Source organism: Anopheles arabiensis, chromosome 2 (assembly GCF_016920715.1).
Source record: "Anopheles arabiensis isolate DONGOLA chromosome 2, AaraD3, whole genome shotgun sequence".
In the NCBI taxonomy this organism is placed as follows: Eukaryota; Metazoa; Arthropoda; class Insecta; order Diptera; family Culicidae; genus Anopheles; species Anopheles arabiensis.
This window is the reverse complement of record NC_053517.1, coordinates 103,479,866-103,496,012: the sequence shown is the minus strand read 5'-3', so window position 1 is coordinate 103,496,012 and position 16,147 is coordinate 103,479,866. Positions and strand designations below refer to the sequence as shown.

Here is a 16,147-nt window from a genome sequence, read left to right as displayed (position 1 = left end):
AAGGTGTCAATGAAACTACGCAACGGTAGCAACGGTGCGCAAAAAAGGGTAAACCTTCCAAAAAAGGTGAGTTGAGATAATATGCCGATGGAAAGATACATTCCTCTCTGCAGGACATTCGGTACAGGGAAGGCAAAAGTACTCGCTCTGTACAACGCCATCTGTCCGAAAAACAGATTCCATCTTAATGCGGCACTATTATTGGAGGTTGGAAATGACCGAGTTGAGCAGCATGGAAACACCGAAACAGGTCGATATCTTTACCCTACGGTAGAATTGTAGTGCCATGAAGAGATTCTCGGAATGTTTGGATGAACCATTGCGTAGACACCCCGAGCCTCCCGAATGGTCAATTAGCAATAGCAGACAAAACGAGCCCGTACGGAAAGATACTGGTACTGTGTCGAACTGAGCTATCGTGACGAAAAGTACACCATCGTTAAGTTGTCACACTATCAACCCCTCGCCCGGTATGAAATACCGGAAGGTGACAATAGATATACCAGGAAAAAGTTTATTCATTACCAGCTTCCTTCCAGGCAGAAATCATCGACGTAAAAGTGTCACACAATTGTGCTTTTCATAGTATTTTTAACTCGTACGAGACTGACAAGGCCATCGGGATGGAGCAAGCCTACATCAGAACATTGTCAGCATCTCAGGATGTCTGAGGGAGCTTCTACTGAGTGCTTCATAAGTTGACACGTCGAGTGGGATTCGGGAAGTACCCCTTCCTAAGCCGATCTAAATGGACGAAGTCCGGTACAGGTAGAAAGACACTAGAGCGATGTTGCTTCACAACTGACAAAGATAAAATGCTTCAAATTGATGCTAGCTTGTCCTGAAATGATGCCGTGCTCTTGGGACAGATAGCACCTGATATCTGAGATTCAAAAGAAGGAGTGGAGATTGAAGATAAAGCTTCAATAGTTTATTTCGCTATTTTCACATGAGAATCACATGAGAATGAATGTCTCCAAATACAAAACACATGTAAAACCCAACATTAAACTATCACTCTACTTTTGCCACCATACCAACCAAAACAGACGAAACCAGACAAGACATGTGACCGAGAAATCTCATGCTACCGTGTATTTCCGCTTATATATGATTGTGTGTGTGCATTCCAGCAACAGCAAAAGAAAAATATCAAAACGAATGTGAACCAATTATTTTTAATTGCCGACGAAAATGGTTTTAATTGATTCTCGCCACTGCTCCGTTGGCGCCGTCACACATTTGCACGAACCCACCCTTCCACCATCTGCACTTAATCCGACCTTAACGAAGGGATTTTCGGGACGGATAAGTGACTCTGTGACGGTGCTGTACCGCTGCATGTTTGCAACCGGAGGTTTAACCTTACCGACAACGGCATGGAGTGAACGAAAGTAAATGGGTAATTGGATTAAAATGGAACTGTGTGTTGATTAGCGAACGGGTATCGACAGAACCACCCGACAGCGATACAAGCGTGATATCAAACACACAGTAACACACACACCAAGTCAAACAAAGCCGAGGATGTTACTACCGTTTACAGGATAGTTTATGTTGATCCTTTCACTTTTTGCTTGCTTCATCCAACTACATCCATTACATATCCAGCACTGGTCCAAAGACTGCAGAAAGTCGAAGATCCGGTTCGAAGGACCACTAATAGAAGGGCAAATACTTTAAAACTTACACTACTTTGAACCGGTGGGTCATTCTGTGGGGAATTGCGGGGAACCCATGTCAAATATTTAATCGGTATCAGGCTTTGATCGACTCTGGAATCCTCAAATCGACACTAACCAAACGGAGATACTACTGCAAGCATTCGCTTAAAGCAGTGAAGCGGTGGTGAATAAAGCGGTTAAGATTATTAATTACACATCATAACTTAACCATTCCCAAGTATCGCTCCCCTGCGAGGAGTTCATTTTCGGCACAGTCCATCAGTCATTTCAACCCATCTCCGGTCGAGCGTCGGGTAAGCTAATGAAATTAAGCTTACTCAAAATCAACCCACGACCAACGTTGGCGGGGGGTGCTCATTTCCCGTACCCGTACATCCCTCCTCGGGATGCTCCTTTACGTCCAAATAGGAACAAAGACGACCCGCACCTTTGCAAAAGACCGTCTTTTATCATACGAAATGAACGACGCGCACCGACGTCGGAATTCAGATAAGTGAATCAGGCTAGTTATGATTATGAGGCCTACACTGAAACGTGCAAGGCTTTGAAGTCGCTACTCTTTGCTGCTGCTGCTGCGGGCACACAGGGACGGTTCGGTTACGTTCGGTGGGAAAAATTACCGTTCATTTATATGTTGATCGGTGGCGGCTAATTGAAATTCTGGTACAAATTTACGCCCCAAAACTCGCTAGTCGCTACGATGAGGAAGATTTCCCTCCCCCGGCCAACGGCCGAATAGGAAAGGCAACGATACCGAACCTGAATTGAACGTTATTTCAGCAAATGGTAAAGGTATCTCACTTAGTTTCTGTTCCTCTTCAGCTTACTAAACCATTTGACACACACACACACACACACACATACTTATGCGATTGTGAGGCTTATCAATCTGTGCAATCTGGCTGCTGCCTTGGGTTACAAAATACGGTGAAACTTTCTTACGTCCTCAGGAGAACTCCTGCTCCACGTTTCCAAACGCACCTGATAAGAAGGGCAACTCGTGCAAACCATTGTTGGCAAAACTAGTCCTCACGTTGCGCATCGTTCGCGTCTTCGTGAATAATTCAAATCTCGTTCGCTCCGATTTCGTTCGATGCGCGCGGGAAAGAAACGCCGTCCCTCTAGTTGGTTGGTCCAAGTCACACACACACACAGTTTCCCAGTGACACCGACCAAGGAAGACGCCCGGAAGGATCTGATTATTCGCCGCCCATCCGCTGGTGCTGGAACGGTGTTATGCCTTCTCCAAACTTCCTTCCAAGCATATAAAACTTGCCCCAGACGCACGTGCCCTGGTGCTGAAGACGCTTCAGGGGGAGTAACTTTTCTTACCGTGCCTAAACTTTGCTTGTCACGCGGACAGCACCCGGTGTGTGAATTTCCGGCGGCGATTTCTTACACACCCTGTTGGCTGTTGCGTACTGCTGCGTGTCTTTTGCGTTGTTTTTGCGCTCGTGCAAATGTGTGTGTGCTGTGTGTCCCAAGCCAGCGTCCCGGAAAACATTCTCCTGGGCGGCATAATGGGACGCGAAATTAAAACAGACAAATTACGAGCCCAGCGCGTCATCACGGCACGACATTATGAAGCCATCTCAGGTACGCACGCACTGCGCTGGCCGGTCGACTTGCCGACCCGCAACAACCAGGAGGCGTGCGAATGGAGAGGAGCTCAGGGGATGTAATCTTTTCCAAAAATCAAAGCCGTAAAGCATGGGCGGCTCGCACCGGAGGGGAAAACTTCTTCCAGCCGAGACTATTTACACTCTGTGTGTGTGGTTGTTTATCAGATTTCTCGTACCTCATCCACACCGTGCGCGTATCTGTGTACGCCGGATCAGACACGTGCGCGGTTTACTGTCACACCCGATGTCATCGAGTGTGTGTGTGTGGGTATGTGTGAGGACGCCCTTTCGAGGGACTTTACGCGACCCGTGGCTTCACAAAAGTTCCCACAATTATCCATAATTAATTTGATTAACATGACATTACAAATTCCGGCCAGGTCTTTGATTCCGCTGGCTGCACTTCCTGCTGTCCCGGATGCGTGGTGGAAGGTGGGGATGGCCAGTTTTGCTACGGTTGGAAATGGCGTGAGTCCCGGGATCACGGTAATTGTACACATAAATTATTAAATGCCAACAAACTCGTCAAACCCGCATCACGGTGGATAGAAGGAGAGAGTTCCTGAAAGGACTTTCAAACATACACACAATCAACATAATTGCATGTTGCATGTCCGCGTTCCGCGGGGTCCAGGATGTCCCATTTGTTCCGTTTCGAGCCGGTGGGGAGCAATTGTTAGCACTTTATTGTTCACTGTGACAGCCAGTTTTGATGTGCTGGGATTTGTTGGAGTCTTTTTTTGTCGTCTGTTCCGCTACTCGACGCGGTGTAGCTGCATTTAAAGTTCACTCCACCAGCACCAGCTTAGCTCATTTGCAACATCCGTGCGCTTCCTGCGTGTGCATACCACTCCAAAACAAGTGTTTGCGGTGAGGGAGAAGCAAAACAAAACAAAACGTAGCGAGAAAAAAAACGGTCCCGAGCACACCTCAAATCCGATTGTGGTTTGGTTGCTTTAGAGCCTTTAGCTGCTAAAATGGTGTCGGGGTAAAAGTTGTGCTGGAGTGTATACCCAAAAAGGTACACAATGTGCAGGAAAAACAACGGCTACGTGACATAAATTTTATTGCCATCGTTTAGCAGCAAGCGTTCGTGGGTATGTGTGTGTGTGTGTGTGTGAATATTAATGTATGCGTCACATTTGAAAAGCTACGCGTGGGCAGCGGGAATTAGCAGTGTCACGCTTTAATCGTATTTGCAGATGATTTTTTTGTTATATACGGTTCAATAACATTATTATTTCATCAACAGCATGTGATGCAAATGGAAAACCCTCTATAATCACAGCCCAACAGTACAATATGTTTAAAATCACTTCTATCAGATACATCGGCTTTCAAACATTACATTTGATTGATTTGTACCACTAAAACACAGCAGAGCATATGAGGTTCTTCACAACAACATTCGAAATTCAATTAACGTCACAATGCAACAATGTAATCAGCTTGTTGTTTGGACTACACTTTTTAAATCGATCGCAAAACCTGATTGTATTGACACTTGATAGTTCAAACATTATTGGAAAATCTACATTGTTTATTTTTAATTAGATTTGTAAATGAAAAACACACACACTCACATTACCTATTTCTGAGCAGCATGTCCTAACTGTTGTTTCAAATGATTGTGATAATGTGCGCTGTGATGCCTTTTTTCTCTGAACACATTTTCCAACCAACCATACTTTCAACTAAACGGTAAAATAAAATAAAAACAATAAACAAAATAAATGTATTGATAATTCATCGACAAAGCTACGGTTCGATGCACGCGGTGTTCGTGTGTGCAGTAAGCGATCTACATCGACTCTACTGCTCCTTCGCTCTTTCTGTCTTTCCTGTTTGCGCACGGACAGCAACCAATAAATTGTACATTTTATTCCAAACGACCAATCCTTTGCCAAACATTGGACTTACCTTAAGGAGCTAAAATAACCCAACAACAACAACAAAAAGTACACACAAAACCCATCGCCCAACGGTTTTGGTGACTGCCTTCTACAGTCGTGCCAGAAAGCCAAAAGGTGGAAGGTTCCGTTTGTCGAACCCACTTGTTTCGGGCTACCGTTCCATCGGAGGCAGCCGAATCTAGGCACGTAGTTTAGCGATTTGTCTGTCTTAATCAACTGCCGCTTGCCTTGCAAGAATCGGTTTCTGGTTGTCCCAATCCCAATGGGATTTTGGGTCACACGGGCAAGACACCAGGGCGTGTGCGTTGGGTGGCACTGGTTACCGGTGGTTGCCGTTTGTTTCGGCCACACTCCAGGGAGTTTCGTGCTGGTAAAGCAAACGGCAAAACAGTAGCAAAATAGCGGAAGGTTGTGCCGAAGGCTTGAGTAGCTGTAGTGCTGCTGAACGAATATATTGATGACACTGCACAGAACACTGAAGCAGAACAGTGGGATGGTGAAAAAGAGATACTGAACCGGAAACAAACCTTCAACCTCCGATCAGCAAAAAATAGGAGAAAAGGAAAAGATTACCTATCGGCGCCCGTGCGCACACTCACACACACACCGAGACAGCAAAAAAGCACGGTAGTTTATGGTGGGAAGCAAGCGTAACGTGTATATCTCGTTGCAGATATTTTATAATGCTTCATCTTTTGGCCCCGGTACATGTTGGCGTGGTGGGGCGGACATCGATTGGCCCTCTTGTCATACGGCCAAACACGGACATACATACACGAGCGATACGGGAAGAACGGGTTGAAGAAATACCGTGTATATGTGTGCTTTATGCTTATTGGGAAGATTTTGCTTCTCAAACTCCAACCACGCCACTCGGCGCAAAGGTGACTCAGCGAAGCTAGCACGCCAACTACATCCTTTTCTTTTTTGCTTGGGAGTGTGCCGGCGCCATCCAACAACGATACCGGGTTAGTATTGCCAACTCGTGCATTCACACATCGTTGCAGCCGGGCACGGGTAGTGCAAATTTTACACCAACTATCGAAACAGCACGTGAAGAATTGTGAATATGTGGGACCATTTTTTCGTGGTTCCAAGACACCCGATGTCGATGTTGCTTGTACCGTACGCTCGGTGATGCTTTTGGCACAAGGTTTCTTCGCTTTGCCATTTTCCACCCAAAACTCCGTACGTGTGTAATAACATATCGAAACATACAGTCATCCATCGAGCCACAAGCGTTGCTTTTTTTTTTTTGCTAAAAAAGCTACGAGCATCACACAAAAGATAATCGAGAAAGGCTTAAGCAATGTGCCAAAGATTGCTTCGGTGTTCATTTTTCCTCGCATATCGCATTCTCACGGTGGAAAAAAAAAGTTTACTTTCCACAGCTTTGGTGGGTGCAACGGTAAGATGGGAACGGAAAAATCTGCTTTATTTGCAATTTTTATTCACAAAATTTATAGACCAAGCTTTTGCCATGATCGTTCTCTTTCCAGTGACTTCGTTCTACCAGTTCAAGAAAAACTTTGAACGCACGTGTGCCGAAGCATAAACTGGTCATCCATGGCACATACACGGTGCTGCTTTCGGAACTTTTCCATCCCCGAGCACTAATGGCACACAAACATTGATAAGCAGTTTTGTGCAGATGCTTTATGTGTTAACCCAATTGTAGTCGATTGGCTGCGTTGGTTTTAGAATGATTTGGTATGAAACTATATTTGATTGCAATTATTTCGTACTTGAACAAGCAGCCAATTGTAGTTTTGGATGAATTGATGATGATCTTACGATAAGATCTTATATCTGGTCTTGAAAACTTTGGAAAATTGATACGAAAAGCAATATCATTATCGTTTATTTTCTTTTGAAACAAACAACGATCTCATTCTTTAATTTCTTTTGTCCTTCCTTTTTAAGTAATTTACATAACATTGTTTTTTCATTAGTTCAGCTATGGAAAACTATTGCATTTTACGCTCGTTTAACGTTCACTGTGGTGAATGTTAAAACGACCCTACAAACGTTCTGGTGTAATGACCCAGAACAATGGCAATTAACATCGCTTGAATAACATCAGAAAACTAGAAAAAGGTATCTTTTTTAAAGAAGAACCAAATATTTTTTTATTCTGATTTGTTAAGGCACATTGTTACTTTTCGACAAATAATATGATTTTAAATTGACATTTTTACAGCATTTTTTTTAACAAAAACTTTGCTTTCAAACGCGATCCATATGCTCCCTAAAACCACTCCCTACAGATCATCTGCTTGTCGTATCCCCAAAAGCCAAAATCAGACGAAATTAAATTAGAATACTTTGATTTGACCTCATGCATACAAATGAGCTACTTTCAGATGGTTGTGCCTCGCTCCAGCCGAGCGCCCTTTATCGGGACCATATCACACCGGGAAGAGATTGTACCCATTCCCAACGATGAAATGATTTTGGGGAAGGAAGCAACAGCAAAAAAAAAAAAGAAATACACCAGCACCCAGCTGCTTCCCCCGAATTGGATGGTATACCTTTTGCGGGGAAAAAAGGTATTGCTTCTTCGACGGTGCGTGACCAGGGCTCATGGTGACGGATGCTAACCCATATCCTTCCACCGAGGAGTAGTAGCACAAGACGATGTCGAACGATGTCCGCTGATGTATGGTATGACATATGATTTTTTAGCTCTCGCGTAAAGACACACATTCCCAACGTTTGGCAGACCAACCTGTTCCTGTCGGGTGAGCCGGAACCATTGCCGTGCGGACGGAGAGAGAATCCTGATTCAGCAAAGACATGCCCATTCCCTCCGCCAACAGAACAGGCAGTGAACGGTTGCAGGCGGGGAGACAAATGTGAGCCAAACCCTTACCGAAATGGACGGTGATTTTCAACCATACGGTCATATGGAAGGAATGATGATGGAAATGAAAATTGGGCCAGGAAATGAACGAAATGAAGGTTGTTTTCTATTTTGCGGTACCCGATGTTTATGCTACATGCTGATGATGATGCTGATGGTGATCCCATGCTGCCGAGAGCGAGACCGACGCTATGGTAAAGTGAAGTAAAATGGAAAGAAAATCAGCAGATGGGGGAGTGGCGAGAAGTGTGCAAAGCACGGAACACCATGAAAGCCCATCCAGATTCTCTCAACCGGGATGAAGAGATACAAATTTGCATTTGCTGGCAGAATTTTTGCCTGCAAAGGCGGATTCTCGTCCGGGTGTTTTTGAAGCGAATTGGATGCCAAATCCGTTCCGTAGGCATTCCAACCTAGCACGAAGCGAAAGTGTGAGGAGATCACAGGAGAAAGCGTGGCAGGAGGTAAAATTTTAATGAATTTTGAGCACCAAACAGCAGCACCACCCCTAAAACGTTCGAAACGATCATGGAAACCACTGTGAAGGACCGACCGTGCGTCCTGGTTCTCGTTTCCCGGGGTCCCTTCTTCACATTATCTGTGTTGTCCGTAGTATCATTAAAGCATTACTTTGCCACTTTGCTTGCATGGTTTTTCGATGCGCGAATGGTGTTGAAGAATTTTCTAATTCCTGTGCTTATCACTGTCGGGGTGGATATTAGCCTGCTTTTCGAAAGAATTTGACTTGCTCTGGAATGTGAAACCAGCTCAGCGGCGCAGAGGAGTGAAAGTTTGGTATATTTTCGTGTTAGAACCATCGTATTGTATTGCAAAAGTATTCTAATTGGATATTAAGAATATCATTGAAAGCAAATTAATCAAATCTAAATGAAACATAAAAAACAGGATTTTGTTATGAAAATTGCATACTTTCAGGCGTTTTTTAAATGATTAGCTACTAGCCACTAGAACAAGAAGTAGTATATAAAATTGACAATTATTTTGATTTTGATTTTGATTATTTTGACTTCTTCTTCTTTGGCTCAACAACCGATGTCGATCAAGGCCTGCCTGTACCCACTTGTGGGCTTGGCTTTCAGTGACTAATTGATTCCCCCCATAGCAGGATAGTCAGTCCTACGTATGGCGGCGCGGTCTATTTGGGGATTGAACCCATGACGGGCATGTTGTTAAGTCGTACGAGTTGACGACTGTACTACGAGACCGGCTATTTTGATTGTACAAAAGAGCTAAATGTTCAAGCAACTGTATTGCACAATACAGTTAGTAGTGTTAAAAAACAATGTGAACCTTAATATAAACTTAAGGAAGTTTAATCTTATATTTATATCACGACGATGAACATTTTACAAACTTTACTTGGTTTCTAGAAGATGGTTCATCTAATGCATAAACATAGGTTAAAGTTTACAGTCTCATTAAATAATAATTGAAACTAACTTAACAACAACAAAAATCTTCTAACTCAATCATATTGACATTACTCCACCAGACCATCGCAGAATTGAATAACTGTTGCTGACGCGCTTCGAAAAGGCTAAACAATTTCAGCATGCAGGAAACATCCGCATCAACTTGCACCATTCAATCATCAAAGGAATTGATTCCACTGGACATGAAATTAGTGTCAAGCGCTAACGAAACCGGTGAGCTGTCGCCGGCCAAACGTCAAATCGTCTGACCCTTCTTCCCCTGCCTGCCTGCCTATTAGGAACGGCGTGTTCCCATTCCCAAAACCCATGTACCACGATGTCCGTGCCACACAACATCACCACCGATGGGAATAGCGTATTCACACTTCAATTACAACGCAATCAGCTGTAATTAATTCGGTATCATCTCCGACCGACATCTCGACCACGAGAGCATCGGGGATCGATGGCCAACTGGGCGCCTCTACTACTCGTCCCAGGAACTCTCCCTGTCTCTTACACACACACAAGCACACATGCAGTGTTTGTTGGGTTCCGTTTCCGTTCCGGGTATTTCCTGCCGAGGGTACGCTCTAAAGTCCACAACCAACACCACTGCTCATCAGTGCTGCAGACTTGAATGTACACCCCAACCCCAAAACCCCAGTGCACTGTCCGCAGAATGGCGGTTGCGGACATGTAATACAGGGTGGAATTTATGAAGAGCAAACTGGGCAACCCGGTCGGATGGGCACAAGATTCCACCAGATTCCACCAGAAGAAACAGCGATGGAAGCTGCACCATCACCACCAGCACCACTGGCTGTTAGAGAAATTAGGATCGAGGATACGAGCAAACCGGAGCAAATTTCCATTCCTCTCGTTTCGACTGCCCTGGCTGCGCCTCTACTTTGTCGTTCGAATTTTCTCCACCACCACCAACCACTGACCACCAACCACATAAACGCTCAAAACCCCGGGACAGCCCATGCAACAAACATTAATTAAGTCAATAAAATTGAAATTTACGCTCCACCGATCTTGTCGCATTAAATGTTTGTGCAAATGGAAATAAACACGTTTCCAGCTCGATGCAGCAAAACCTAACCGCTCCAAACCGCGCCCTCACTAACCCCTCTTCCCACCAGCCCCCCATTCCACACCGTTCGAATGCGGTTCAACAGTTTTCTGCACCGGATTTTTTATCTCGTTTGTTTGCTTGGGTTTCCTTCGGTTCCCTGTTGTTCACCCTGTTTTCCCGTACGTTTACCCGTGTGAGGGAGAAGCAGAAGATTGTTTTTCTATTTTCATTTGTTCTGTTCTTGCTTGGCTTTCCCTAAATGTGGCTCCACGGCAAAATGGTATGGTTTTCTCTCTTCGCAATGGATACTGGAACAATGTCTTGAACGTGGGCTCTCGGGCGCGATTGTCAATAAAATCGTCCCGAGAAAAATGGACACTCCAACTAAAACAGAAAACCTCGTTTGCAGTGAACGGGATACAAAGAGATGCAGGGACAAACACAAAAAAAAAACACACACACCCAGCAACCACAATTCAATTCACAATCTGAGGACTTTTATCTCATTATACGACCTTCTTCGAGCGCTCAATCATTCGGTCCGAGTGCAGTCGGCTTCTCCCATTATCACGCAAACACGGGGCGAACAGACGGACAGACGGACAACAGCAAACTACTGCAGCGAATTTAGTTTAATTCATTATTTTGCCTTCATCAATCTGGACGGGTGCTCTTCTGCTGCTGCTGCTGCAGTGGCAACTGCAAGCAACTGCAAAAAACAGGATCGGAAAGCGAACTCGTGTGATTCGCATCTCGCTAGTTTATGTTTCCTATCCCGCTTTCGACTTTCGGCCAGGTTGCAGTATTTGCGGTTCAACTTGGAACGTGATCCCGTAGTGAGTCGGCCGTCTCACCAGTGTCGGACGCCCGGTCGCTCCTGATTGTCCTACTTATTCGCACAAAAAAAAGCCAGGACCCACGTCGCAGAGATAGAAGGATTTGGATCCGTTGCTCGGTAGCTGTGAATTGTGATGAAGTAGCTCCGGAGAGGGAAAACAAAGCCGTAGCAAGTAGCGCTTTTTTCGTGAGTTCCTTTCATTGCTTTGCGCATCGCGCAAGGGAACAGGCGGTTGCTAAGACATACCACATTGCTTTAATTGGAATCGGGTAAAGTGATCGGGTGCGGGTAGTTTCCATATTATCTACTTACTTGCGACTTTGTTTATTTCTTTTTATTCTTCAGCTCTTTCATCAGTTGCTATTTCTTGAGAAATTGAATTGAAAGAGGTTTTTTGTTTCTTCTTTTGACATGGAGAGGTTTTATTAAAGTATTACTTTTTTTTAGAGTCTACTGTCATGATCTGGCTACTTTACTAGTTGTTGACTTAACGTTCTAAGTAGATTGGAGATGACTGATTGTTCATCAGTGAATTATTTATCTTTAAAATATATTTTTTACTGCTCTTGGTGGGTATTTTTGTTTCAAAAAGTAGATAAGAGCTTCTTATATTGCAAGTGTTAAACGTAGACAGTATATTTATGGTGAAGCACTCAAATTTAAAATTGAATTTTTGGTTAATAAATAATAAACGGTCCACAATTTTGAATACTACTAAATTGCAACAGTGGACGAATTTTAAATTTAATCCACCTTTTCTACGCTTTTTGGCCGACCCAGCCCCGTCTGTACCAGCCATTCCCAATCGTATCCGCCCCACCACGTACGTAGTAAAAGCGGCAAAAGGATAACATTCAAACCCACTCAACCGGCTGCTCGTACCCGACTTGTTGGCAGAACACTCGTCATCGTCAGGTGTTCGAAAACTAGCAAAATCTCGGTGCACCTAGTGTGCCAACGTACCATCCATGCCATTCCATGCGGATTTCCATCGTCTGTCACTTGCCGCTCTTCAAACATCAGAGTTAGAGAAGTTTCAAATGCTTCAAAGCCTGAGTGGCAACGTTGGTGCAAACTAACAAAGTGGAAATTTTTACTACCCCAATGTACTATGTTTTGAAGTGTGAGTTGAGATTTCAGCAGGGAGCGAAAGAGATAGTGAGAGAAAGAGAGAGAGAGAAGGAGCGAGAGAGAGAGAGAGAGAGAGAGAGAGAGAGAAAGAGAGCGTGTTGGGTTTAGCAGACAGTACTAGTCAACTAATACCTAGACCCAGTTGAGTGTGGCTTGCTGCAATAGTTTGTAGTGCACAGTTACGAGAGGATTGATCCTTTTTTGGTGTAACTTCACAGTAGCTTTGGTGAGGTAGGGCAGCATTAGCTTTATTTTAGCAAGTTTCGCCAACTTCCGTTCTAGCCATGTTGACCCAGCAAAGGTACATTAGAATGAATTTCGTTTACAGTGAACAGAGCTACTGCCCAAGCAAGCTGTTGCCCTTCCCCCAGAACACATTCCAAACACGGTCCATTGCAATGAGTCCAAAGAGAAGAACATTGAACAATATAAAAAATAATCGATTGAAGCACACAGCACAAAAAAAAAACAACAAAACAGCCACAAAACCCATCGACGAGCAAACGTCCGGTTTGCTGTTGCCACGGCTCGTCGCAGCCATGTGCTTTTCTTGCATTCGAATTTTCATTGATTTTTCCAGCCTGCCAGCCTGCCCGTTGCAGACGTCGTGAAGAACGATTGTTATGGGGTAGAACGGAAAACGGGGGCAGTTCGGCAATTGGAGCAGGAATTGGCATTGTAGAAATAGATTGACTCAACCCGCACGGCGCACAGCGAACGAATGGGGTGGGTTGTGTTTGTGTGCGAGTTTTTTTCCGGTTGTTTTAGCAGTCAGGGCTCCCCGATGGATGGCTGAACTAAACTGGCGCACGACTGATGAAGTAATAGAGCAATAACGGGGCGGACGGGAATGGGGAAGAAGCAGAAAAAAGGCATTCGTTTGAATGTGCTGTTTCGATGTCGCTGTGTGGCGCGGGAACGCAGCGTACGGGAACTGACAGATTCAAAAGATATTACTAACCATCATAAATATGGTGACAATAAACATGCAATTCCGGAAGAGCGATCCATCCATTCAGCGGAAACACAACGGCCCAGGCGTCCCCGCGGGTCATTATCCTGGGAAGCTATCCAGATGGTAGATAATCAAGGACGAAAAATGAAGCGAACAGAGCCGCCGAATACGGCAGAAGGCCGAACGAGAGAAGAAAGCAACAAAAAGAAATGTTGATGTGACAAACAAACGGAACCCGAAAACTGCGCTCAATTTGATTGATGATGAGACTGGAGGCATACTTTTTAGTAGAGACACAGGCGTTCGCTTCGTTTTTTGCAACTGTTCCTACTGCCACTAGAGCTCGATAGTAGTAGTAGTGGTAGCAAATGGTTTCAAGTTGTCTGCCCCCCTCAATCGGACCAGATTCAACTCCACTTCGACTGATTCTGGCGGTCTGGGTGTGGGGTTGAGAAGACATCGTTAATCACGTTTTGGCCGGAAGGACCGAACGCCTGCCCGAGTCTGGCTAAGAGGTTCGCTTCATTTTTTCCCCCGTACTGCCCGGTGGAGCAAGCTCCGAAACTCTACCGAACGGTAGATTATCACAAAGCACGGAAGAGTGGTCCCTATTCCTTGATGCAGTTCCCAATGTTCATTAGAAAGCTCCAACAAACCCTCAAAAAGTACCGGGACCAAAAGTGGCTACAACTTCACTAAGCAAAACGACCAACGGGACGGTTCGGCTCGGTGAAAGGCAAGCAATCACCCGCCCCAGCGAAGTCCACCAAAAAGGCTCCAACAGCAGTGAAGTAACGCGGTGGAAACGCGACAGAGTGAAAACTTTCTTATCTTACCTTGTATCGTAAACGAAGCGAATAAATCACACCGTCCGTTCCTCTGTGCATACAGACGTACGCGGGTCCTGCGGCATTGCTTTGCCACTGCCTGCTTCTGACGGCCTGGGTCCGAATGGGTGGTAAACACTGTCGGCGGCTCACAAACATCGGTCAACTGCTACGCACGAATTTCCAAAAATCACAGCGCTCACCGGTCGCTTGGCGCTTGACGCAAGACGAAGAGTTTATGGTGGTGAGTAATTTTTTGCGCAAACATTCAACAAACAAGAAACCTCCCTCGAGTGACGTTAAGCAGCCCCTAAAGCTCTTTAGCGCTTGGCTGGAAAAGACCGGAACGTAACACGCACACTGACGCACACACTTTAACCGAGAGCTTCCGACAAGATCGATTAAGTCCAATTTCACTCATCACTGGCTTGGGTGTCTGGTGGAGCATTCCTTTCCTGAACTACTGCAAGACTAACTTAATCCTATTTGAACACTTCACGCGAGCAAGCATGGGGACCATTGGGAACGGCACACACTTCATCACAAAGGGCACCACGGGGGCTCGGTACAAGGGGCACGGGATTGTTTCGCATAATTCGCCGACTGACTTTGCACTGCACTGCACGCCCAATCGATCGGTGCGTGGGTCTTTTTGGTGAAGATGTTGATCGTACTTCCAGCGCCTTCACTTCTTCGGCCGCCTCTCCAACAGCTGCTGAGCGACAAGGTCCTCTTTTTGATTTCGCTGCTCCTGCAATAGATTCGCCTGAGGACTGCGCCCCTGAGACACTGGAATGGAACGAGCTGAAGTACGCGGCTTTGGGCCCACACTGTACCGCACCGTACGGTGCGCCGTTCGGGGTCGGCAGAGGTTTTGAGCAAAGCCTCGATGCAAGAGAGAGGCCCCAACCTACGCGATAGACGGCTGGCGTTGAACTGAACTGCATATCCTGGTGCTCGTCTTCGAAGGCTCCTCTTGGCGCTCGGTAGCTCCAGTGTATCCTTCACCTCGTCCGCTAACCACTCTCTCTCACTCTCTCTCTCTCTCTTCCTCTTCCCATTCCCGCTCGTGTCGTTGGGGACCGAGTCTTCACACCCGAGCTGTACATATACACACCCGTCGTTCGCCTGTCTGCATCACGATTCCCGACGGTGGAGAGATCAATGAAATGGTGAGTGGAGTGACGGTGAGGCACGGGACAGCTTCCCCACCCACACCCGCAATCACAACACGAATGGCTTGTCACGGGCGGGGGGAGATCCTTTCGGGAACGATTCGTTTTTCAACGTTCAACGCCCGCTCCCGAGTGAGACGTTCGTGTTTCGGCGCGGCGCGAAATCACGACACCCAACCCAACGAAGAGCCGCGCTTCCCCCAAACAAACCCCAGGAAAGAAGAAGCAGCAGTAAGCACCTACGAGATTGTCTCCCCCAATGCTTTGCGAGGATGATGGACACTGCTGCATAGCCTTCGTGCGTAGCCTTCGTGCCGGGCTGGCTGGCAGACATCGTACGCTGTCGTGCGCCGTGGCGCTGGTAGCGCAACAAGGATAGCACCAGTGGGACACCACCCGCGCATGGCACCCAGCACCGATTGAGCTTTGACAGAGTGCACGAGGTAAAGTGATACTGCTGCACCTATAACCTGTCCCCGAAAGCTCCTGCTCGCACCCGGCGGCATCCACCTCATAAACGCGCCCCGTGCGAACTGTCAAACTTCGGCTCCCAGGATCTGTACGGCAGCGTTTTATATCTGTTAGTGTGTGTGTGTGTGTGTGTGTGTATGACTTACTAACACT

At 45.9% G+C, this 16,147-nt stretch overlaps 1 long non-coding RNA gene across 1 annotated transcript in view; it reads right to left on the bottom strand.

Moving 5' to 3' along the window:
* Window positions 1-15,344, bottom strand: part of LOC120896866 — a 130,120-nt gene extending 114,776 nt beyond the window's left edge. Inside the window, exon 1 of the long non-coding RNA XR_005738470.1 lies at window positions 14,358-15,344. This is a non-coding gene — a long non-coding RNA (uncharacterized LOC120896866). The remainder of the gene's footprint in view (window positions 1-14,357) is intronic.
* Window positions 15,345-16,147: the final 803 nt, after the last annotated feature.